Raw genomic sequence first — 27,061 nt, 5'->3', positions numbered from 1 at the left:
CTTTATTGGAGTATAATTGCTTTACAGTGGTGTGTTAGTTTCTGCTTTATAACAAAGTGAATCAGCTATACATATACATATATCCCCATATCTCCTCCCTCTTGCATCTCCCTCCCACCCTCCCTATCCCACCCCTCCAGGTGATCACAAAGCACTGAGCTGGTCTCCCTGTGCTATGCAACTGCTTCCCACTAGCTATCTATTTTATATTTGGTAGTACATATTAGTCCATGCCACTCTCTCACTTCATCCCAGCTTACCCTTCCCTCTCCCCATGTCCTCAAGTCCATTCTCTATATCTGCATCTTTATTCCTGTCCTGCCTCTAGGTTCTTCAGAACCATTTTTTTTTTTTTTTAGATTCCATATATATGTGTTATCATACTGTATTTGTTTTCCTCTTTCTGACTTATTTCACTCTGTATGACAGACTCTAGGTCCATCCACCTCACTACAAATAACTCAATTTTGTTTCTTTGTATGGCTGAGTAATATTCCATTGTATATATGTGCCACATCTTCTTTATCCATTCATCTGTCGATGGACACTTAGGTTGCTTCCATGTCCTGGCTATTGTAAATAGAGCTGCAATGAACATTGTGGTACATGACTCTTTTTGAATTATGGTTTTCTCAGGGTGTATGCCCACTAGTGGGATTGCTGGGTCATATGGTAGTTCTATTTTTGGTTTTTTAAGGAGCCTCCATACTGTTCTCCATAGTGGGTGTATCAATTTACATTCCCACCAACAGTGCAAGAGGGTTCCCTTTTCTCCACACCCTCTCCAGCATTTACTGTTGGTAGATTTTTGGATGATGGCCATTCTGAATGGTGTGAGGTGATACCTCATTGTAGTTTTGATTTGCATTTATCTAGTAATTAGTGATGTTGAGCATTCTTTCATGTGTTTGTTGGCTATCTGTATATCTTCTTTGGAGAAATGTCTATTTAGGTCTTTTGGCCATTTTTGGATTGGGTTGTTTGTTTATTTGATATTGAGCTGCATGAGCTGCTTGTAAATTTTGGAGATTAATCCTTTGTCAGTTGTTTCATTTGTAAAGCCTGTATTTTTAAATGTCACAGTATACTGACTCTTGCTTCCCTTAACTTGATATATGCTAATGTTGTCCAAGAGGGTGTGAGACCAGATGTCCTAGCTCACACAAAGAGAAATTATCTAAGCTTTCCTGCAGCTCTTCTATAGCCCTGGAGCTGTCTAGCTGAATGGCACTAAGCAATATAAAAACTGAAATTACCTAGATGTAAACATAACCTGTCACTAGGTTTCAGCTATGAATCATTTCTAGTTGTATTTTACCTTAAACTTTGCTCATAAAGACCCCATTACGCAGAATGTCAGATTGATTATGCATTTATTTCTTCTCTCTATAAAAATTCAGCTGAAAGAACAGTAAATGTGTTTAAAATGGAATTAAACTACAAGGACAATAAGATGAGACAAAACAGAAAAGGATGCTTTGAAATAGGAATAGGGAAAACTAATGACTTTTAAAAAGTTAGAAAATATGGAAATGGATATATAAAATTATATTTGAATAAAAATCAAAGACATCTCTAGAACATAGATCAACAAAGACAAAATATGAAAAAATATAAAATAAAAGGTAATAATTTTCCAACATCTTTCTAATAATACATCTAGAAGGAGATCAGAGAAAATAAAGGGTAGAGAATTATCATATTTAAAATAGAAGAAATAATTTTAAAATTGAAAGACACCAATACCCAGATTGAAAGTGTTCACTAAGTGCCAAAAAAAGTGAGCAGATGGAACCCAAAGCACACTACCTTGAAATTTCAGAATGCAAGGACTAAAAAGAAAAACTCCTAGAGAAAAGACAGAACCCTCCTAAAAGGAACATCAGATCCTCAACAGCAACATGGATCCTAAAATACAATGCAGCCATATCTTCATTCTATAGGAAAAAATAATTTTTAACCTAAAATTCTATATACAGTATTACACATGTGAAGGCAAAATAAAGATAATTGCAAACACACAGAATGTACTCCATTAGGCAATCTGTTAGAATAATAGAACTTGCTCAAATAAGACAGAATACTAATATATATACATATAAAATATATAGCATATGTATACCCAAATATAATTAAATATTATTTTTTGTTCTTTCAAGGAATGATAGTAGGTATCAGTGCTACTAAGCACACCTCTCCTCCATGTGATCATTCAGGGAACTCAGGATAAGGAGGACCTGTTACCTTCAATGAGTAGCTTCTTAGGTCACCATGGTTGTCTCCTTCTCAGTTACACAGAATGGGGAAGAACTTGGAGGGCCACACATGGGAGATTTTTACAAGCAAGGCCTGGAAGTGACAAATAGCATTCTCATATTCCAATGGTTATACTGTAGTTTCATGGGAGATAGACTGTAGTCTAATCATAGGCTAAGAAAGAAGAAGAAATGGACTTTAGTGAACAGCTAGCAGTTTTTGCCATACACTCTCCAAAATATACTTAAAATGCTCATTCTTTTAGAAAACTACTAGAAGACATGCAAAATAAGTAAACCAAGAAAGATGAAGTCATGAGATCTAAGACCCAGGAGCTGTAGGGTTGAGTACTGAAGACAAGTCCCAGAACTAGAGAGCAAAAGAGCAGATTGGAGCATGAGAAGTAAGAGGTCTTCAGTCAACCCAGTCACTGCAAATTCTATCTGCAAACTTGATGAAAGTTGGTTTGTACTACCAGTTCTCAGGGAATATTTGTTCTCCATTTAGAGAAATTTCAAAACAATCACCTCTCCTTCACTCTTCAGGTGCAGAGAGAAGGGCAGTTTTAATCTAGTTCCTCCCAGCTTTGAAAGTATAATTCCCTGTGCTGATCTCTCCTATGACATCCCATACTCTAGATGAGGCTTGGCTCTTTCTTCTGCCACTCCCCCAATACAGCCTCTAAGAAGCTGTGAACATTGGATTTGGTTTGGCAGCACCTTCAGGATATGGGCTTACTTACCAGGTCAGGTTGCCACTTTAATTTACCTTTCAGTTTGGCCTCTGAAAGTTCTTTACCTTCTAACAGGATCGTTGATTCACTTTCAGAAGTAGAATAGTCATTTTCAGTAGAAGAGTCATCCAGGGTCTCCAATCTGCCATTCTTGTGAATGTAATGGGTACTGCTCTTTTTTGTTTCATCCTTTCACCATTATTTGTTTATTTAACTGTGTGTACATGTATTAATAATTGAAGACTTCATTACTGATTATTTATCACTTCCAGTTTCATAAACCTAACTAGAAACTGAGTTTCCCATTCTTGGCAAAAGTCATTGCCAAAAGAGAAAATATGAACATGACTAGATCAGTCCACAATTTATATTTCCAAGTAAAGCAGGTGAGACTCTTTTAAAACATAATCCATTATAAAGCAAAGAGTTGTCTCATCTACAAGGAGACCCGCAGGGTGCTGAAGCTGTTCCTGGAGAATGTGATCTGGAAGGGACGCCATCACCTACACTGAGACGCCAAGCATAAAATGGTCACGGCCATGAACGTGGTCTCCGCACTCAAATGCCAAGGGCCCACCCTCTCTGGCTTCAACATCTAAGTTTGAGCTCTGCAAGCTATATTCTGTAGCAAAGTTAAAGGCCCTTTTCAGGGCCAGGCAAAAAGCAAACAAAAAAAACAAGCAAAAAAAAAAAAAAAAAAACTGGGTCTCTGGCCGAAACTCATTAGACCTATTCCCATAACTAAGGTACTTACATCATTTTTTTCCTGGAAATTTGAAACTGGGAAAGAAGAACCCTGAACAGGTTAAAGTTGAGTGCTGAGGTCACGAGTTTATGAAGGGCAAGGACAGATATTTATGAATTCATTCTCCTTTATGTTCTCAAAAGATGCAAGTATGCTTTAGTAATAGGAGACCGTTTGGTCACAGAAAGAAGTAGTGCCTGATGACTTGTAAAGTCCCTTCTGAGGCCCAGCTGTATTTACTTCACTTTCATGGTGAAAACAGTTAGTCCTCAAACCAGACTTAAAATCCTGGCCCCACCAGCAATGTGATCTTGCCAAGCTATTTAAGCTAACTTGCTCCAGTTTTCTCATGTGTAAAATGAGGTTATTGTGAGTGTGGTAGATTGTTTCCAGTTATTTGTTGCCTTCCCAGTAAGAGGATTATACGTTTCTGCCCGCTGATGTGTGACCAGTAGTGTGCCACTGTACTGTCAGACTTAGTCCTGTGACTTGTTCTGACCAGTGGAATATGAGCAAGAGTGACAAATTGTACAGCTGAGCAGAAGCTCTAAGAAATATTGTTTAGTTATTGCTTCTAATCTCCCTGCCCCTGAAACCTGGATCCTCAAATAAAGAAGACATTTTGGACAATGGCACAGAGTGGAGACAATGCTGACCTCAGTTGACATGTAAAATAAGCAAGAAAAAAATCATTGATGTGGTAAATCACTAGAAATTAGGAATTGTTTGATACCACAGAAAAATCTAGCAAAGGTGAACCATACAGAAATTGGTACCTAGTGGTAGGAATGTGCTATAAACAAACCCTAAACAATGTGGCGTTACCTTCAGGGCTAGGTAGTGAGGGGCAAGGAAATGGTTATTGGCTGGAAATAGTAATAGCTGGAAGAATGGTGACATGTATGCAGTGCAAACATTTAACATTTGGCAATGTATTGTTTGAAAGACAGATAAAATAACAAGAACTTTAACTTTAGATAAAAATGTGGGGACTTCCCTGATGGTGCAGTGGTTAAGAATCCGCCTGCCAATGCAGGGGACATGGGTTTGAGCCCTGCTCTGAGAAGATCCCACATGCTGCAGAGCAACTAAGCTCATGCACCACAACTACTGAGCCTGCGCTCTAGAGCCCAAGAGCCACAAGTACTGAGCCCGCGTACCACAACTACTGAAGCCCACGCACCTAGAGCCCATGTTCCACAACAAAAGAAGCCACTGCAATGAGAAGCTCGCGCACTGCAACAAAGAGTAACCCCCACTCACCACAACTTGAAAAAGCCCGCGCACAGCAACAAAGACCCAACGCAGCCAAATAAATAAATAAATAAATAAAATTTTTTAAAAATATGGAATGTTAGGATGTTGATAGTGTCAGAGCTTTTGGGGTGTTTTGGAGAAAATAAGAATAGAAATATGTAAGCTCAAAAAACATTGCAAATACAAAGGCTCTAAAATATAATACCAGTTTGCAAGTAGAGTTTGAAAGAGGATGTAGAAAGCTCAAAAATTCCAGAATCTGTGGGGTTACAAAATGGAAATATACCTCATCAAAATAGATAAAAGATAACACTGAAAAATATTCTCAATGACAGAATTTAAGACAACTCATGGCAAGAAGTAAAATAGTGGTCTAGTTAACAAACCTTTTGTTAGAGCTTCTGAATCAATCAAGATGACACCCAGTAAATTCTTTTAAATAAAATAGCTCAGGATAAAGAGTCTAACTAAGGTTGTGGCTTACTACAGAAGCTTGATAAACTCAGATTGTGTGTGATTAAGAGAAGAGACATTTCTGAATCAAGAGGTGCAACACTGGATGCCAAGATGGGAGAAAAATATCAAAAAGCAGAGAAGCGAATATTATGATGAGGAGGAATGTTGACATCTGATTATAGTGCCCCCATGGGAAGAGCTTGTTTCCCCACTCCATTGACTGTTAAGCTTGGCCATGGCACTTACTTTGTTTACTGTAATGTGACCTAGTGGAAGCTGTAGGGGCCATTGCATGGCTTGGCTATTTCTCTTTTTTCCTCTGCCTTGAACCTAAAACAGAGTTGGGTCCCTAAATAAAAAGACATATATCCAACATGTAGCAGGAGCAAGAAGTAAATCTTTGATGTCGTAAACTACTGAGATTTGGAGGTATTTGTTAACACAGCAGAACCTAGCAAAAACTGGCTATTATAGAAATACTTTAGTTAGGGGAGTGCACATAGAAGGCACACAGTGAATATTTGCTATAATATTTCCTTAGAACCTCTGTAATGTTCAAATAAATTTCTCTTTTTGCTTTAACTACTTTTGTTCTCTGAAAATCAACACTCCCTATATATGATCAAAATATTCTATTAAAAGATATAACTAATTAGCTGGTAACATTTTACAAGTTACTCTGTGATCCAGAAAATCATATACAACTGACTCAATGTAATTACAAGCATATCATCATACTAGACAACACAATGTGTGGCCTTTCAAGTCAGAGCTATTGTTTCTATTGGATAATTTTCAATAAGCAGATAGCTGCCTGAAATGCAATTCCCTAATTTAGTAAGTGATAACATAATATCCTCAAAAATTGTAGAGCCATATCTTTGCTTTTTAGTTCTTTTTAATTTTAAAAGGAATGGAGTAAAATATAAATGAATAAAATAGTAATATGTGGGAAAACTGACAAAAAAGCTCAGTTTGAAGTCATAGAACCTCTATTAAAACTACCTATTTGACCATCATTATAGATAAAGGTGATTCCATTATATCTATAAAGATATGTCAAATGTTTCCAACAAAAACAATATTGTGTAAATAAAATGTTCAAATATCTGAATTTCAAGATTAAGTTTAGATGTATATATTATGAGTTGGATTCTTCTTACACATTGTAATTTCTAAAGTCACACATATACTATGTTATATTGACTAAAATTTACCATTGCTGATTCCTCAAAATATAAAATATTACAAATGAGTTAAATTCTCCTTCCTTAAGAAAGAATAGGAAATTAAATATTCTGTTTTATTGGATATGCCAATTACTTGGATTACATGTTATGTACAAATTATCATTTGAAATAAAAGAATGCAGTATAATTCTTAACCCCAATACAGCTTATATCTTATTCTTCATGAAGTCTCTGTTTCTTTTCTTGACACAGGAATGTCATCAATATTAACTACTATAATTATATAGTACTGTGTACTAGGAACTATGGTTATGTACACACACAATGTATAGAAAATTGGTTTGACTCTGTAGTACAAAAACTCTGTCATATGCGAGAGATATTGCTTTTAAGTAAAACAAACTTCTTCCATCACCAATCCATCTTCAAGTTTGAAGTTACTATCTGAGTGCTGTGGGTGAAAGAAATAGAAGATATAATCTTTGTTTTTAATAAGCTTATAATCTAGTTCAGGGGATAGACCACTGAAGCATGAGAACCTCACAGGACCACACAAGTCTATGCTCATCTACTCAGTCCACATGTGTAGCCAAACCTCTTGAAGGAGTTGTCTCTACTCACAGTCTCTACTCCGCATTCCCCATTCACTTTCAATCCATGGTACAGTGTCTTCCACCTCCATTACTTCTTTGAAGCTGTTCACACCTAGTTAGACCACCTTGTTGCTAAATCCTTATCCTTGCAGTTTTGGCTATTATTGACAATTTGCTTTTCCTTGGAATGCTCCAGAACCCTAGACCCCAATGATACCATGTTTTTCATCCTCTCTTCCTTTCTTTCAAAGGTTCCCTTGTGTCCTCATCCTCTGAGCTTTTCATCTCCTGATATCCCCTAATTTTTAGTGCTATTTAGACTGATTTATGTCTTCTTATCTTCACATACATTCTTATCCACCCTACGGTTTCCATTTCCACTTCTATTCTAATGACTCCCAAATAACCATTTCCTGCCCAAATCTCTTTCTGAAGCTACAGACACAGATCTCTACTTGGAGGTCTCATGGATACCTCAAACTAAGCATGTCAGAATAAAGTCCAAATGCTTAAAAAGTCTTATGAAACTAGTATACTTGCTTCCAACCTTAAATTCCTGAATATGCCATGATTTCTCTCATCCCAGGGCTTTTGCTAATGCCAGTACCCCAACCCCTTCCTGACCCATTCTTCCTGACTTAATCTGCCTATCAATCTTTAATTATTTCACAAACTTAACTTGTTCTCCAAAGTATGGTTTTGGGATCCTCATAGGTACTCCCATCACACTATAGTAATGCCTTGTCCCTCATTAGACTATGGGCTTTGTGAGGGTAAGTGTTATGTCTATGTTGTTTTCCATTGTATCTCCACAACCTGGCACAGTAACTGGTACATAGGAGCTGTTCTAATAGGTGCAAGGTAGTATAGTGGTTAAAGGCTAAGGTGCCAAAGCAAGTTGCATGGGTTAAAGTCCTGATTCTATGTAACTTTAGACAAGTTACTGAACATCTTGATATCCAGACTGTGGGTATAACTGTTCCTGTTTTATGGAATTATTGAGAGAATTAAATGAGTTAATCTTTACAAAGTGTGCAAAGTTAGTGCCTGGTACATACGAAGTCCTAAACAAATATTAGCTATTAGTTACAGCTGAAAATTATTTTTATTGTGTTTTTGCTGTCCCTATCGATCAACAGATTCACCACAAACAACTTTAATGTAATGCAGAGCATTAGAGTAGTATGGCCTGGGAAGACAGTACCATCTAGCTGGAAGGTATTGTTAACTACAGCAGCCACCTTATAAGGCACGCAGAGTAGGGGGAGTCAGTTTTATAGCCTCTCTCTCTCTGTCTTTTCTGCCTAGACCCTTCTATTTTTTGCAAGGAAAGACCTGATTGGTCAGAGTCCACACATGACTAAACCACATTTACTCTATAGGGCTCTCAACCATTCCATAAAACTAGATGGGGAGACGTGCTCTGAATTTTCAGCATCCACTCTCTTAAACTGCCTTCCTCCAATTGAACAGTCAGAGCGGAAGAAGGAGATCTCATTTATACTTTGAATCTAAGCCACGCATTCCAACATAGCTGAGGACCAGAATTCTTCTTTTGAGAATCAGGTGCTTGCATAGCAATTAAAGTTCTCTGATTCACATTCCGCACCTATTTCTGCATTACACAGAATGACTTGGGAAATCGATATGACAAGATTCTAGCATTTCCATGACTTTGATCGAAACACCATCATAAAGTAGAAAAATGACAATTATATTCCTAATACACACCAGTGTCCACCAGGGGCACCAGACTCGGAATGGCAGATGACCTGGGGCTGGGTGCTATTCTAGATGTAGAGAATACTAAACTGAGTAGGACAGCCCTGCTCTCAGATGGTGAGCAGTCTCATAAAGGGAATGGTTATATGTAATACACTATATAGTAAGTGTTTTGATAGAGATACGTGCCTAGATAGAGAGGTAAGAGGGTGTGGTCAGCTCTCCTTGATGAAGTCAGAAAAAGCTTTAGAGGAAGAAACATTCAGCAGTTCTCTAGATTTAGAAAAGGGGGCAAATGTTCTCAAAGAAATCATGGGCAAAATCACAGAAAGGTTAAACAGCAAGATGAATTTTGGGAAATAGAAGTAACTCTGTTTGTCTTTAGGGTAGAGGGCCATGAGGCAACTGGCTATTGGTGACACTGGAAAAGTAGACAAGGTTCACAGGGCCATAGAAGGCTGCATCTGGTTGGACTTTATCCTATAAGGAATGAGGAAGCCAACAGGGAGTTTGAAGCAGCTCTGTTAAATTACAATCTTTTAGAGGGAATGGGGTCTGAGAAAGGAAGTACACTCTTCCCAGCATGAAATTTTTTTCCAGAGGATGAATTGAACACTGAAAGTATAAGGCTGACATTTCCTTAGAGGAAAGATAAAGATATTAATTCATGTTGCCTCAACCACAAGAAATAAAAAGTACTCTAAACACAATTCTAATTTGATTGCCCCCTAAAAATGAAGCAAACCTAACTAGAAAAAGAGACAATTTCAAACTATTAAAGTTAGAAATGAGCTCATGTTTAAGGTCAGTTTTATAGTCTCTTTGTGTTGGTTTCAGAAAATCTAGTTGATTCAATAAAATGAAATATCCCAGACACCTGGTATAATTAAAGCAAGTGAACCCAGTGGTAAAAAATATCTCTGATGGAGGCTACGTTTGATGTTCAGCCAAAGAGACTGTGACTCTAGAGTCTGAAAGAAATATATCAGCTGAAATGTGGATAGAGCAGAAATATAACGATTACTTCTTGTGGGTCAGAAAGTTACCACCTGTTTTACAAGGGCTAAGAATGCAGGCAGGTTTTTCACTGGCTCCTTAAGTTGTTCAATCCTACGTACCCTCCTACATTTATCCTGTGAAATATCCAGAGGAAAACTAGTTCTTAAACATGTGCTGAATATAATCAAGTCCAGTATTAAATATAACAGGAAAACTTACAGAAGCCCTCAAATGACTTCCCATTTTCTTTCCATTCACTAGGATAAATTGACCTACCATATAAATCATCTTTTATTTGTTGCCTGCAGTTTTCCACATTAGTTCCTTGTAAATGATTCTTGATTGCAAAATCTTCATTCCCCGTCACTTAAAATGTCACCTTTTACTTATGTACCACAGGGGTGTTAAATTCTAGTAATGGATACAGTTAGCAGATAAGAATGTTTTGGAAAAATATCTTTTAAAGATTCTTAAGTTCATTAAGAAATGATTTTTCCCTCCCAATGCAGGAGGGTGGGTGACAGGAACTACAGGCCAGCAGCTACTGTAAGGTGTTTATAGCTTACAACTTTTACACACTGTGATTATACCTCAGATGTGCAGTTTCCATAGCAACTACCGTATCATCTGATCCTACAGCTATTTTTACGTTACAGATAAATTTTTTAAGGAAATGTATCAGATTGCAAGATAGATTTATTCCCTAAATCTACTCTGTTCCCAGTTACACCAGCAAGAGTCCATTTTTGACAGAAAATGTGCTAAAGAAAGTATATATGTATGTACTCTATTTATTGATTTTACAGGTTATTAAAATTAAAGTTCAAACCCATTTCAAGTAAGCATTTTTATTTTTTCAAATTTATGTAGTAGCTTACTTGAGACATAATTAACATATAATAAACTGCGTATTTTTAAAGTGTAAAATTTGGTAAATTTGACACATGGATACACTGTGAAACCATCACATCAAGGTAGGGAACATATCCATCACCCCAAATGTTTTCTCATATCCTTTGTGATTTCTCACTCTCTCCCCTCCCCAATCATCCCCCCACCATCCCCAGGTAACCACTGGTCTGCTTTCTGTTATCAAATTAGTTTACATTTTCTAGAAACTTCAGTAAATGAAATCATGCAATATGTACTATTTGTTGTCCAGATTCTGTTGCTCAGTATGGTTATTTTGAGATTTATCCATGTTTTAGTTTGTATCAACTTTTCATTCTCTTTTATTTCTGAGCAGTGTTCCATTGTACATAAAAACCACAGTTTCTTTATCCATTCACTTGTTGATGGACATTTGTACTGTATCCAGTTTGGAACTGTTACAGACAACAAAGTGATTGTGAACATTCATGTACAGCCTTTATATGAACATATGTTTTCATTTGACTTGGGTAATTACATAGGAATGAATGACCGGATAATATGGTAGGCATATGTTAATTTTTAAGAAACTATTTTTCTTCTAAAGAATTTGTTCTATTTTATATCCCCACTAGTAGTGTATAAGAATTCCAGTTCCCATCCTTGTCAGCATTTAGTATGATCAGTCTTCTTCATTTTAGCTATTCTAATAGGTAATGTATTGGTATATCATTTTTGTCATAGTTTGCATTTCCCTAGTGACTAATGATGTTAAACACATTTTTATGTGTTTATTTGCCATAAATATATCTTCTTTGATAAATTATCTGTTCAAATATCTTGCCTATTTTTTAAAAACTGGGTTATTTTCTTATTATTGAATTTTGAGAACTCTTTATATATTTTAGATACAAGTCCTTTGTCTGTTATGTGGTTTGTAAATATTTTGTACCAATCTGTTGCTTGTCCTTTCATTGTTTTAATAGTTTCAAAGAGCAGAAACTTTTAATTCTGATAAAATTCAAATTATCACTTTTTCCTTTATGGATTATGCTTTTGGTGTTGTCTAAGGAATCTTTACCAAACTCAAGGTGAAAAATTGTTCTTCTGTTTCTTCCAGCAGTTTTATAGTGTTAGGTCTTACATTTAGATCTGTGATAGATTTTGAGTTAATTTTTGTGTTTAGTGCTATAAATTTTTCTCCAAATCCCGCTTTAGTGGAATTTCACAAATTTTATATACTGTATTTTCATTCAGTTCAAAACCCCTTCAAATTTCCCTTTCAATTTCTTCTTATTATTTTGAAGCTCTGATATTAGCTATATAAATATTTAGAATTATTATGTTTTCTGGATTAGTTGACCTCTTTCTCCTTATGAAATGAACTTCTTTATCCCTAATAATATTCTTTACTCGGAAATCTACTTTGTTATTAATACAGGAACTACAGATTTCTTTTTTTTTAAAGATTTATTTGTTACTTATTTATTTATTTCATTTATTTTTGCATCAGGTCTTAGCTGTGGCATGCAGGATCTTCGTTGAGACATGTGGGATCTTTCCTTGAAGCATGAGTGTTCTTCGTTGTGGTGAGCGGGCTTCTCTCTAGGTGTGGTATGCGGATTTTCTCTTCTCTAATTGTGGCACACAGGCTCCAGGGTATATGGGCTCTATAGTTGTGGTGCGCAGATTCTAGAGCACGTGGGCTCTATAGTTTGCAGTACACGGGCTCTAGTTGAGGCTCACAAGCTCAGTAGTTGTGGCATATGGGCTTAGTTGCTCCATGGCATGTGGGATCTTAGTTCCCTGACCAGGGATCAAACCCACATCCCCTGAATTGTAAGGCAGATTCTTTACCACTGGACCACCAGGGAAGTCCCTGGATTTCCTTTGATTAATGTTAGTATAGTATATCTTTTTCAACCTTTACTTTTAATATGTTTTTGCCTTTACATGTAACGTGAGCTTCTTGTAGGAATCATATAGTAGGTCTTGTTTTTGCATCCAATCTAAAAATCTCTATCTTTTAATTGGGGTGTTTATACCACTACATTTGTCTTAGTTTTCTATCACTGCATAATAAATTACCAGAAATTTAGCAGATTAAAACAACACCCATTCATTATCTCACAGATCTGAAGGTCAGAAGTTCAGGTGGACTCAGATAGGTTCTCTGGTTAGTCTCATAAGACCAAAATCAAAGTGCTTGCCATGGTGGGCTCTTATCTGGAGATTCTATGAAACAATTTGTTTCCAACTCATTCAAATTGTTGGCAGAATTCAGTTGCCTGTGATTGTAAGACTGAGGTCCCATTTTCTTGCTGGCTGTCAGCCAAGGACTCCTTTCAAATTCTAGAGTCTGTCCAGGATCCTCATCATATAGCCTCCACAGTTGTCAAGCCACCAATGGCATGCTGAATTTTTTTATGCTTGGAATATCTCTGACTTCTCCTTCTGCTCCCAGCATAGGAATCCCTTTGCTTTTAAAGGGTTCAGTGATTAGATTAGACCCAACTAGATAATCCCCCTTTGCTCTATAATTTAACATAGCCATTGACTTGATATCTCATCATATTCACAGTCCTGGGGATTAGGGAGAACAATCTTGTGGGGCCATTTTAGGATTTTGCTTACCACACCATTAATTTTGATTGTTGATACAGTCAGCCTTAACTCTATGATTTTTAAATTTGTTTACTGCTTTTTCCACTTGTTCTTTGTTTCTCTCTCTCTTTTTTTTTTTTTTTTTTTGCCTTCTTCTGGATTGAGTATATTTTATTATTCTATTTTATCTAATTGAATTTTTAGTTATAATTCTGTTTTATTATTTTAATGTTTCTTTAGGGTTTATAATATCTTTTTAATTTATTACAGTCTGCCTTTGAGTGATATTTACAATAGTACACTTTCATTTCTTCTCCTCTGGCCATGTTGTCGTACATTTTATTTCTACATAGGATATAAACTTGCACTATATGATTACTATTTTTACTTAGTCAATTATCTTTTAATAGATTTTAAATAATCATAAAATAATTTACATATTTATTTACTCACATAGTTAACGTTTCCAGGACTTTTCATTCATTTGGTTGTATAGAACCACATTTTCATCTGGTATCATTTTCCTTCTGGTTGAGAGATTACCTTTAACATTTCTTAGAGTGTGGATCTGTTGGTAATGAATTCTTTCAGATTTTATAGGTCTGAAAAAAGTTTTCCTATCACTTTCATTTTTGAAATATATTTTCAGAGGGCATAGAATTCTAGCTTTGTTTTTCTCCTCTCAGTAATTTAAAGATGTTGATCCACTGTCTTTTGTCTGATTGCTTTCAATAAAAAAATCTGTTATGTTTATCTCTTTCCATCTGTACATAATGTGTCTTTTTCTCTAGCTGCTTAAGATTTTCTCTTTGTTGCTGGTTTCAAGCAACTTGATTATGATGTGCTTTTCTGTAGTTTTCTTCATACTTCTGATGCTTGGATATCATTGAAATTCTTAAAACTGTATGTTTATAGTTTTCATCAAATTTGGAAATTTTTTGGCCATTATTTCTTTGAATGTATTTCCCCCTTACACACTCTTTCAGGGACTCAAATCATGTGTGTTTTAGACTGTGTGAATTTGTGCCAGAGCTCTCTCTCCCTCTATTTTTCTCTCTATGTGTTTAATTTGGATACTTTCAATTGCTATGTCTTCAGGTTTACTAATCGTTTCTTCTACAATGTCTAATTTGTCATTAATCTCATCCAGTTAATTTTTTTATCTCAAACATTGTCGTTTGATCTGGTGAATATATATATATATACCATGTCTTTACTTAATCTGAAAAATTTTTCTTAGAGCTTCCTGAATATTTGGAAAACAGTTACAATAATTATTTCAATGTCTTTATTTGCCAATTCTAACATCTGTGTTAGTTTGGGGTTGGTTTCAATTGATTGCTTTTTCTCCTCATTATGGGCTGCATTTTCCTGCTCCTTTGCATACCTGTAATTTTTGACTGAAGGTCAGACATTGTGAATTTTGCATTGTTGAGAACACAGTATTTTTGTATTTCTATAAATATCTTGAGTTTTGCTTCTATTATGCAGTTAAATTACTTGGAAACATTTTCATCCTTGCTTTTAATATTCATTAAGTGGGATCAAAGCAGTGTTTAGTCTATGGCTAATTATTTCCTATTGCTGAGGTATGACCCTTCTAAATACTCTTCACAGTGTCCAGTAAATTATTAGTTTTTCCATTTTGGCTAGTGGAAACTTGCATTGTTTCTTGCCTTGTTTGAGCTTCCTGTACTTTTCCTTCTAACCATTTCATTTGGTTCTTCTCCTAGTCTTTGTTAGTTTCTTCATGGACATGATGCTGATCAGTACTCTGCTGAATACTGAAGGCAAACCCTATGTAAATTTCAGGTTTTCTCTCTATGTAGCTCTCTCTTTATCCTGTTCTAAGTACTAAACATGCTCTGGTCACACTAAAGTCTCAGTTTCCTCTCTTCAACTAAGGGAGTCTATCAGGTTCAGGCTGGGCTCCCTCTCTCATGCCACAGCTAGGAAATTCTCTAAAGACTATAATCTGGATGATCATAGGGTCACCTTGTTTGTTTCCTATCTCTCAAGGTTCACTATTCTTAGAAGCTTGATACCCAATATCTTGTAAAACATTTCTTTATATAATTTTTTTGTTTTCTTTTAATTGTTTCAGTCAGGAGAGTAATCTCAGTCCCTTACTCCATCTTGTTTCAAGGTGGTCATCCAAATATACAGTTTAAAAGTCTAACAAGATTAAGTCTTCAAAATATGAAAAGCATACGTGATCCTAGAGAGAAGATTCAACTGAAACAATGAAAGAATATTGATGTCATTGAAACTGCCTATCTATGATGATTAGAATTTGAGCTTGTTCAACTCAAGTGTAACAACATATATATGTTGTCTTCTCTAGAGAGGTGAATATTACCCAGAGCTGAGATTGTTCTGAATTTTCAGTTGTAAAGATAGTGAATTATAAAATTCTACTTTTCAAATTTTCAAGGGAAGCCAGATCTTTCCAGATTATCTGCAAGCTGAATCTATTCAGATAGAAGAGGATTTCTGCCACTGATGTTCATCATAATAGTGATAAAATTCTATAGATTTATCCAGTATATAAGTGAAGAAATTGTAAAAACAAAACCTGTCATTTTGCAAATACTTGGGGATATAACACAAGTTGTACACCTTTTCTATTGTTTATGGGCATTTTGATTTTTTTCTAGGTTTTGGCTATTATAAAAAAATGGTGCAATGAATATTTTTGTTTATGTTTCCCGTTGCACGTGGACACGTATCCTCTTATGGTACATATTTAGGAGTAGAATTACTTTGTCATGCAGTATGAGTATCTTAGATTTACTAGATTATGCCTAAAGTGCTCATAACAATTTACACTCCATCAATAGTGAATGAGGATCACTTTTGGTTCACATCTACACCTATGCTTAGTGTTTTCCCATTTTCAGATTTTTTAAAGAAGCCAGAGAAAATTATAAAACTTATATTCATTTTTTCTCTCATGTATTTTCTCAGTACATCTATTCTATTCCTGCCTTTTGGGTGCTCTGGATTCAAAATGAAGACAAAATGGCACCTACTCAGCCTAGAGGAATCATACTAAAGGATACGGAGTTAGTGTAAAATATAAAAGATAAGATTTAATTTTGTGCTAAAATAAAAAGTCAAAATGGGATCAACCTATTTGTAGTCATTCTTTATAACAATAAATAGGATGATTATCAAGGACATTCAGTTGGCTAGTTGGCTGATGACAACTCTTTAGTCAGCCCCAAGGTTTACAGTTTATGATTAGGTAAAATAAATGTATCTGGAGTGTGTGTATGTGTGTGTGTGTGTGTGTGTGTGTGTGTGCATAAGGAAAGAGAGGGAGAAAGAGAAATCTTTTAAGGACAGATAGGAAAGGCAATGTCCAATTTGCTGATTGTTTCCTTCAGAAGAGCAACTCTAGAACTTATGATGGGGATCGGAAAACTTTTTTAGTAAAAAGCCAGTTAGTAAATAGTCTAAGCTTTGTGGGCCATAAGGTTTCTGTCTCAACTACTTGACTCTGCCTTTGTAGTATAAAAGCAGCCACAGGCAATATGTAAACAAATGAGTGTGACTGTGCTACAATCAAACTTTATTTACAAGAACAGGCTGTAGACCTGATTTTGTCCAAGGGCTATTTTTTGTGGACCACCGATCTAAGGCATGAAACTTTATCAGAGAGTCAAATAATCCATGGAGAATCTATTAGTGTAAAAGTTAGTATCAGTTATTTTATACTTTAGTGTAAATGAAGCCTTCAAAAGTAGGTTATGATAGGGAGAGTAGAGAGGAATGAGAAAACACAATGAAGATGCCTGAAGGCAGAGGAAAATATCACCTCCATCAGGATTTTACTTAAGGTCAGTACTAATATGTATGACCCAGTAGAATTTTGCATTTCCAAAGGCAACAATAAACTACATGTGACAGCAATATACATTTTGGTGAATGAAAGGACTTTCTGGAAACAAGAACAGTATGCTTTTAATTTACTAGTGAAAGAAGATGGTGATAAGTTTAATGTGCCCATGGGTCAGAAGTGTTCACTAAAATTTTATCCCTAAAGAAATAAGCATGCAGGGTTCTTTTCACGTTTACCAGCTGAGAATTTCTTAGCTCTTTCATGTTAGAAATATAAAATACTATACCAGATGATTAAATGTGTATGCTACTTAAAGTTAGTACTTCAGAAAAGAAAATCTCTCTTTTAATTTACTCAAATCTACTAGATCTAATAACCATTAGTATCCCAATGAAAAAGACTGTAAAATTTTCTCTCAGCTATAATAGTCCCAGTGAATAATTAGCAAAATAGAAAATTTTTCATAATATTTACAATAATAAGAACTAAAGCTTATTAAAAGCCTATTATGTGTCTGCCAAGCATTAGTCATAACATCTCTATCACAGAAAAATATAATTACCACCTTATTTTATAGATTAAAGAAAACAGAGACACAGAGATGTTAAGTAACTTCCCCAAGGGCACACAGCTAGTAAGTATTCAAACCAAGGCAGTCTTCTTTCAGAGTCTCTCTCTTTAAACAGCATGCTTATCCTAAGGAGACTACCACTTATACCTTTTTTTCTCAAACAGTATATATTCAGTACCAGACTGTATGTGGTATCTAAAATTAGTCATTGAGTAATTTATTTTTTCAAAGACCAGACATAATATAGCTTTGATGCTTTAGAGGAATACAAAAGATAACTTCCTGCTATGTTTGTCTAGTTGTTACTAAGCACAATATGTTACCAAAGAAAAGACATTTTCTTTTTGTCTAGAACAACTTTGTTATGGACTGAATATTTGTGTGCTCCCAAAAGTCACATGTTGAAATCCTAGCCCCCAGTGCGTTGGTATTATGAGGTGGGGCTTTGAGAGGTGATTAGGTGATACGGATGGAGCCCTCATGAATAGGATTAGTTCCCTTATAAAGGAGAACTTTCTTTCCCCTTCTGCCATGTGAGGGCACAGGAGAAGGTGGCCATCGATGAACAGGAAGTGAGTTCTTATCAGACACTGAATCTGTTGGCATTATGATGTTGAACTTCCAGCCTCCAGAACTGTGAGGAATAAATTTTTGTTGTTTAAGCCACCCAGTCTATGGTACTTTTGTTATAGCAGCCTGACCAGACTAAGACAAACTTACTTGTAGATTTTCCCAAACTCTTTCAAACTTTCTCCTTACCCTCCTGGTAAATTGATTAATCCTTCTTCAGTGCTTCCTGAGCACCTTTTTCCCTACTACTATTAGAACACTGATCACATTGGGTGGCAATAACTTGCTTTTATATTTTTTTTCTCTGGGCTGTGGGCTCCTCAGAGACAGGAAGCATAAGGAGATTTACCTTTATATCTCCAGGATCTTCACAGGGTCCACTATGGAAGGAACTCAAACATTTGATGAATGCTTAAATGAACGCATGAATCAATGTTTCCTCCAATCAACAGTTCAAGGATTGTCAGCCCCCAGAGAAGAGATAAGACAATGTCCAGCAATTCTAAAAGGAAAACATTTTTTAAAGATGCTTTCTTAATGGAATACATCTGTTTCACTTGTTGCAGAAATGTGTAAGCCCTATTGAAGAGCGTTGCTGTCCAATAAACAGCAGGCTCTGCAACTTGGAAGAAGCCAGCCTAATACATCCTATCTGTCCCTGAGCTACATATACTGTTGCTTTGTCTTTTCAGAGACGCTTCCTCAGGGACACAGCTATAGCCCGTTTACCTCCTCTCAAGGTTCAATAATATTTTTAAAGAATCCATTATAAGAAATTGCTGAGAACGCTTAAGGGAATTGACAAATAATTCCATAGTAGTTTTGCTTAAACATCTTCAGTGCTAGGCTATGTAAGACCACTGCTTTTTCATTGTGTTTTGTTTTTTTGTTTTGCATGAAACAATGTGAATATCACCACTGTTGTCCTTCCAAATAAAATGTCGAAAGAAATTGGATGTTCAAAGCTTTAATCTTGCTGGGTTAAATTGTAATAAGTTTAAAATTTAAAAAGTGGTGTTTCAACTTAACACAAGGGATAGGCTTTTCAAAACACTACAGTAGAGGGGGAAATTGCAAAGTAATTATTTATTCTTTTGCTTTGTCTTTCATGACATGAAATCCTTTGCTGAATTATTCTATTTAGAAGGTTTAGGGCTGCTTTTTTGTGATGGAGTATGTATTTTTTTGTTTGTTTTTGTTACAATGCCGGATTATTGCTTTTCAAAGGGTGGTGTCACAGAGGCATGCTGTAAAATCCGGAGATGCTGCCAGTAATTAGGCAGCTGGGTGGCCTAGAAATCGTCTCCATTACACTGTTGTTTCTTTGCCAGTTCTCTGTGCTCTCTCATTTGCGGGGGTCGGGGTGCGGGGGGAAGCTTTGTTTTTCTTTACATAGTTCTTATAGGCAGAACGAATAAAACTTTTTTCACTTGCCAGAGTCTTCTGATACAGCATCAACTTCCACATTTACAATTCATTGTCCTTGCTTTGATTTACAATCAGTTGTCAAAAACGTATTTAATGAATGATCAGGGCTACAGTATTTAATGTGTTAAGGGGGTTCTACTCCCAAATCCACAGGCTTACCACATGTACATATGCTATCCGCATGGATTAATAGTGTGTCCATTTTTTAAACCAAAACAGTTTTCAAGTATGCATCACTCCAATAACTGAGATAATACACGTCCAGTGCTTGTAATAAATAAGTGTCAGACTAAGGGACACAGAACAGGTTTTGCTTCTCTCCCTCTGTCTCTCCCTCTCTCTCTGTCTCTCTGCTATGCTCTCTCTCTCTCTCTCTCAATCTCTGACATACTCTCCTTTTATTCTGCTACATTCTCCCATGTGGTTGTGAGAGATGAGTACAAATGTGTATGTATGTGCTTTGAATTTTCTTATTTGGGTATGTGAGGGAATTTATGTGCTATGTGTGATTAGTATGCGCTTAGTAGGTGTTCCGTAACTATTTATTGAACTGAATTGTGGGTATTTGCATTTTTTTTTCAAAACTTTTTGAGCCTGGCTGTAGTGGGTTGAACAATGGCTCCCCCAAAAGATATATCAGTGTCCTAATCACTAGAACCTATGAATATTACCCTATATGGCAAGAGTGAATATTACCTTATATGGTAAAATATGTGATTAAGTTAAGATCAGAAGGAGTTTACCCTGGATTATCCCATATGCTCTAAATGCAATCACCTGTGTCCTTATAGTGAGGCAGAGGGGGTTTTGAGACAAATACACAAAGGAGAAGGAGGCAATATGACCACAGAGGCAGTCTAGAGTGATGTAGCCACAAACCAAGGAATGCCAAGGTACGTCAGAAACAAGAAAAGACAAGGAACCAATTCTCCTCCAGAGTCTCTGGGGTGATTGCAGCCCTGCTGATACCTTGATTTCAGACTTCTGGCCTCCGGGACTGTGAGAGAGTACATTTCTGTTTTGTTAAACCATCCAGATTGTGGTAATTTGTTACAACAGCTACAGAAAACCATCTTGACCCCAGAGGTTGTTTCATACATAGAAGAACAGCAAACCAGGTGAGATCCAAGCAAGCACTGATATTTGAGGTAGCTGAAAATAGTGAGGAGGGAACAGTAATAGTAATTCAGATGGCAGGAAAAAAACTGACATCAGGTAGCCATCAGTATTAATTGTGATTATTTAATTACAAATATTAATAGGAGAAAATATTAATTGGGAACTCAAAGTTCAAGAGGTTTTGAACTAACACCAACCTATCAGGTATGTTTCATTTTTCCCATTTTACACGTGAGAAATCTGAAATATTGGAGATTATGTAAATCGTCTAAGATCAAACAGATAAGTGGAAAACACAGGATTCAAACTCAAATGTGTCCGACTCCTAGTTTAGGTTTTTCACATCTTTGCCATGAGTTCTCACTCTGCTTTATCACCCCTAGTCCAGGACTGCTGAAATGGGCAGCGGGATCCAGGCCCAGTGGGCAGCATGTTGATAGGAACTGGACAGGGCCAAGGCTTTGCCTAGTTCTGGACAAACTTCCAGACCAATCAAGGAGGAAAGGCAATGCAGTGAAAGAGAAATGGGTGTGGGGCTGGGGAAGCTACATTCAGATCCAAGCTTGACCAGTGTTTGCCTGTCTGATCTCTGCTCATCTTTATAATGTGAGTAATGATACCTCTCCAACAGAATCAAATCGCGAGAGGACATATGTAAGTAAAATGCCTGCTTCAATATCTAGCAAGAAAAATGCTTCCCATTACATGGTAGGGTTTGAAGAAAATTGGACAGGACAAAACAATAACGAGCATTGCTATTGGCTAGTATAAATTACACACTACATTTTTGAAGTAAATATTGAGTTAAATTTAAACTATAGAAAATAAGAAGTGGTTTGTGCCTTAGTTCTTTTGGGCTGCAATAGCAAAACTACCACAGAAAAGGAACCTTAAAAACAACAAAAACATTTCTCACTATTTTGAAGGCTTGGAAGTCCAACATCTGACAGTGGCAGGTTCAGTTTCTAATGAGATCTTCTTGGTTCATGGCTGTCTTTTTTGCTGTGTCCTCACCTGGCAGAAGGGGGAAGGCAGCTTTCTTGGGCCTCTTTTATAAGAACACTAATCCCCTTTATGAGGGCTCTCTCCTCATGACATAATCACCTCTCAAATATCCCACTTCCTAATACCATCACCTTGGGGGTTAGGTTTCAACATATGGATTTTGTGGGGATGCAAACATTCAGACCACAGCAGTTTAGTTTGATAAAGCAGTCACTTGATTAGAAATCCAATTCTCTAGAATCCTTAGATTTCTTGGCTACACAATTAACTACAATAGATTTCAGAAACACTTGGGTTTCATCCAAAGAAAGGCATGTTATTTATTACAAATACAAATAGTTATCTTAAAGTGTTGGCCTGTACTCTGACATTTAACATATATTAGGCTACATTTGATATCATTCTGACTGGCTTTCTTTGTCAAACTTTTGGGTTGCAAATTTGGAATCGACCTCTTGAGACATATCAGTCTTTCAGGAAGAGCTTCTCACTCACAAGCATACCGTATTCACATTTCAAAGCAATTATTTGATAATTTTTTAAAAACATGAAATGTAAAGCATTTTTCTTGAATTTATTTCAATTGAAAATTTAAAACACAGTTGATTTGAAACATAGGTTCTTTGAGATTGAAGAAGGAAAGTTTTGCTTTTGTTTTTGTTTCCAAAATACAGAGTAAAGGGGAGCAATGATGGAATATGTGTGTATGTGTGTTTGTGTGTGTGTGTGTGTATACACACTGGGGTAAAAATAAATGAATGGATCCTTCAAATATAATTATTTAACAGATTACTCAAAAAAATTTTTAAAGTTTATAAAATTTTAATTTGGCTTAACTGCACTGCATTCCCATAAGTTTTAAAAGATCTTAATTCTTTTTTAATAAAGGGCAATTTTTGGACGTTTATGAGCTGTGCATGCTTCAGAAGTAAAGATGATATCATTGACCCACCACCAGTAAGACTTGTTCTTTGAATGATTTTTATTTTAGTATTGACAGTGTTTTCTGATAAATGTGAATTCTCTCCACATTTCCTTTACAACCAGCTGCGCACGTTTACAAATGGTGGACTTTGGTTACCAAGGCTGTCAGAAGCCTAGAGCTAGAGCAAAGCATACTTGCACTCACTTATGTGAGATCCAATCAATGACTCTAATCTCATTAGCACATTTTCCAACCAATGGTTAAAACTACAGTGTATTCCTTTCTCTAGGAGGGGAGGTCAGAGCCTGACTCTTATATGAAGAACTCAAAATCCTTTCTGAAGAACAAAATGAGAACAAAAGATGATCCAGTACACATAATCTGACTTTTAGATCTGTACTTCAGTCACTGATTGATCCAGGTTAGTGAAGGATGATGATAGCTTCATTTTTATATTTGGATTTATCATGGATATCAGATTTTTAGGAGTAAGAATGGCTTACTGTGTAGTGCTTTCTTGGAAAGAGGTAAAGTATTATGTAGCCAAAAAGTAAAGTGTAATAAAAGGGAACAGAATTGTTTATTTTTACGTCAGAAGAGATATCTGTGACTTTTTTAAGTGGTCAGTCTCTATCTCATCGTGTATAAAGGGTGAAAATGATAGCTCAGGTAAAGAGTTTTTAAAATAATCCATAAACAAAAACACACCTTGTATCAAATGAGTTCCATCCAAAGGTATGTCATGGACTTGACTAAATTAATGACTTAGTAGGACCAGCACTGAGAGCCTGAAAATATCCCCATTTGTCCTAAAAATATGAAGTTCTCAAATGTAACAACAACTTTTCCAAATTTATTGTCTATCCTTTTGTCTTTTTACCAAAGCAAATAATTTTTTTAAAGTGCTAATTGGCGGTTCTGCAAAGATCCCACAGTGCCCCCAGGCTAATTGCATCACCTGCAGAATTCTCAGTCGGGCTCCACTTCTAACCTGTACAGTCAGGAAGTCTGACAGGAAAATGTGTGCTCAAAGTTCTCAACAAGGAGGAAATTACTTTACAGTCTGCTATAAACATGTGCAGAAAGCTGAGAGTTGTTTCATTTCATTCATTAGGGATGGTCTAACTTAGCTAATCTATACTGTGTTTAAATTATATAGATGCTTTTCCTAATTTTTGGATAAGTGTTATATTTATGACCCATGTGTTGAATAGCTGAAATAGTCTGAACTAATATATGTGGCACTATGGCTTGTTTATAGTTGAGTTGATTAAACTGCCCCACTCGACATTTTACATGGTTCTTTCTCACATAAGTTATTCCAATCAATGTAAAAGTTTCTTAGGTTAAAGGAATTATGTATTTGACAGCTGGTTGTTGGCTCCAAGCAGTTGATCAAAAAAGTAATTTCAAATTGGGGGGGTGGGGCAGGGAATCCATCACAAGATTGAGAAGCTGATGTGCTACAAAACCATGGAGTAGACAGGAATGAAAGGGCTATAATCGTTGTACACTTCATTTTGTGGTTCTGACAGTTACAACTGTGACCTACAGAAAGTTAATTTCTTCATGCCTCAGATTTCTCATCTGTAAAATGGGGCTCACATCATTTGCATCAGCCATATGAAAACTGGCAATTTTTAAAATCAAAAATGGTCAAATATCAGCAATTTAATATTTTTTCTAATAATAACACCCATATCATAGGACTATAGAAGGATTAAATAAATTGATGTAGATAAAGCACTCAACATAATGTCTGAAACATATTAATTACATGCACAATAAATGTTAATAATATAAAAATATAATTATTACTATTTTTAAGACTGGGTTCATGTGAAGAGAGATGTATAGTATATACTGGTAATTTCCATTCAAATGCTGCTTCTATATTACCTCATTTTTTACCTGATGGGACCAGGTGAGAAATTACTAAGCAGTAACCCTAGCTGAGGCAGAGACACTTGTTCTATAAGGCTGCAGTGGGTGCCTGATTCAAGAGAAGACAGTTCAGAAACAAAGCCAAGTGTAAGCAGGCAATGAGTATGGGTACCAAGGGTTGAAGCCAGGAGCTATTATTTCATTCCAGAATCTGGTCACTGAAGCCAAGGTTAGAAAACTCAAATAATACAGCCAGGTGTGGCTAAAAAGCCAAGTTGTAGTCATGGGTCATAGAGGAGAGTGAGTCAGGAAAGGCTGCAAAGCCTCAGGTATAGGATGGGATGGACAGCTTCCAAATGGCAATGTCACTGATAAAGCTCCAGCCCTAGGACTAGAGGGTTTTGAGTCACCACACAGCACCCCAAGTCATAAAGGTTGGCCGTTGGAGGAAGCTCTTTTGCCTTTTGATTCCCCACCTCCTGGGAGCTGCCTGGATAATTGTTAGCCCTAATGCTGTGATTTGTTTACTCTGTGGAGATGAGAGTGCTCTCGCTGCTACAGTTCCTATGAGATGTCATCTCCCTAGAGAAAGACTGATGAGGTCAGGATAGGAACTTGATCAATTTCCTTGCTGTTCAATTGAAAGACCACAGCACCTTCTAAGAAAATTGCCATGAACCTCGCAATATCCTCAAAGCTCCAGTTCCTCCACAAATCATCCCCCCAGTATGTTTCAAATCAAATAAGATTATTTGCTCCCCATATATATTATCCAGCTTCATCATGAGGTCATTTCAAGGCTTGAGAAATAACTGAAAGAAATGTTAAGTATCTCTTGTCTTAATTTTAATATAACTTAACTATAATAAACTGTTAACACCTATCAGTAGCATGTATAAATAATAAACTACATTAGATGCATTGAATATTTTAGTTTTATAAATATATGTTAATATAATTGAGGCAAGATGTTCTATTTCATGCTATAAAATAGCTCACATATAAGCTAGCCAATCATTTATAATATTATATTTTAGAACAGCATTTTGTAATGTAAGGCTATCAATTCTCCACTACATATTTGATTTGTCAAGGATCTGGTGTATCTTTTGGTGGGTTTGTTGCTATCACAATAAAGACTATCCATGTACCTGTTCTCCTTAAGCCCACGTTAGTTCATTTTACGTTATACCAACTATTTGAATGGCTATTATCTAGAATAGTACAATAAAGATAGCTTGAAAGAGGCCCAAATCTAACTCTGCCAATTACTTATCAATGACTGGAAAGCAACTGAATACTCCAGGTCTTGGTTTGTTCTCCTATAAATAAAGGAGAAAAAAAATCTACCTCAGGGAGGTGTTGTGAGAAATACATGGGAACTAAAGCAACTACCACAGTTCTGTGTAACAGGGAGATACTCAGTAAATTTTAATCTCTTCTTCTTGTTCCTGGAATCACAAGTACCACTGAGGGAGACTGGTTGCCAGTAAGCCTTATCAATGTAATTAGTATTAAAATTCCCACAGTAACTTGGTGAGAATAATAATAAAAAACACCTTCTGCATAACCCTATATAACTGACTTAATAATAGCATTTTAATGCTATATTAGCATTTTAATGTTATAATAGCATTTTAATAATTCTTATTAAAAAACTGTTGTCTTCATCTTACCATTGAAAATGTATTGAGACTCAGAGAGCGTGAGGGACCTGCCTCAGGTCACATAGTCAGTTAACAGAACACTTTGGAATTGAACCCAAGTCTTCTGACTTAAAGTAGGGTGATCCTGTTATCTAGTTTCTTAAGGCCTGATAACATGACTCAAAATCTCATATCTGGAGAGATGGATTGTCTTAGGAATCATTGCTCTACTAGGTAGAATTAAATTATATTCATTACAAAATATTAATGCATTATAATAATATAGAAAGTGAGAAATCACTAAGTGATGGTAGGAGCTCTCGGGATGACCCTTGACTTTTTTGTTGGACTGATCCTGCTTCCCAATACCTATGTTGCCAGGTGCCTCTCCTTTATGGACAAGCCTTTTCCATAAACTTAGCCTTAAAAAAGGATATTTTCATTCAGCTAATTGATCTTTTAGCCAGACCTACATTCAGTGAAGAAGGGTCTTGGGAGATTCCAGTTACTTTGCCAACTATTAACATTTTCTTCTTGTGTACTAAAAGGAGAATAGAGTGTATTATGTAGCATATATACTGAAAGGGCCAATTCAACTGGAAATTTTAGATTCAAGATGTTGGTGTTGAGTTGGCAACCATTAT

At 36.1% G+C, this 27,061-nt stretch overlaps 1 long non-coding RNA gene across 1 annotated transcript in view; it reads right to left on the bottom strand.

Moving 5' to 3' along the window:
• Positions 1–26,375, bottom strand: part of LOC309614699 — a 189,919-nt gene extending 163,544 nt beyond the window's left edge. The window contains exons 1-2 of the long non-coding RNA XR_014236364.1: positions 21,874–26,375; positions 18,760–18,912 (exon numbers count right to left, since the gene is read on the bottom strand). This is a non-coding gene — a long non-coding RNA (uncharacterized lncRNA). The remainder of the gene's footprint in view (positions 1–18,759; positions 18,913–21,873) is intronic.
• Between the last annotated feature and the right edge of the window lie 686 nt (positions 26,376–27,061).

This window comes from Balaenoptera borealis (assembly GCF_965194805.1).
Source record: "Balaenoptera borealis genome assembly, chromosome: 17".
Taxonomy (NCBI): Eukaryota; Metazoa; Chordata; class Mammalia; order Artiodactyla; family Balaenopteridae; genus Balaenoptera; species Balaenoptera borealis.
The sequence above is the reverse complement of the archived record's forward strand: the minus strand, read 5'-3'. Positions and strand labels throughout refer to the sequence as shown.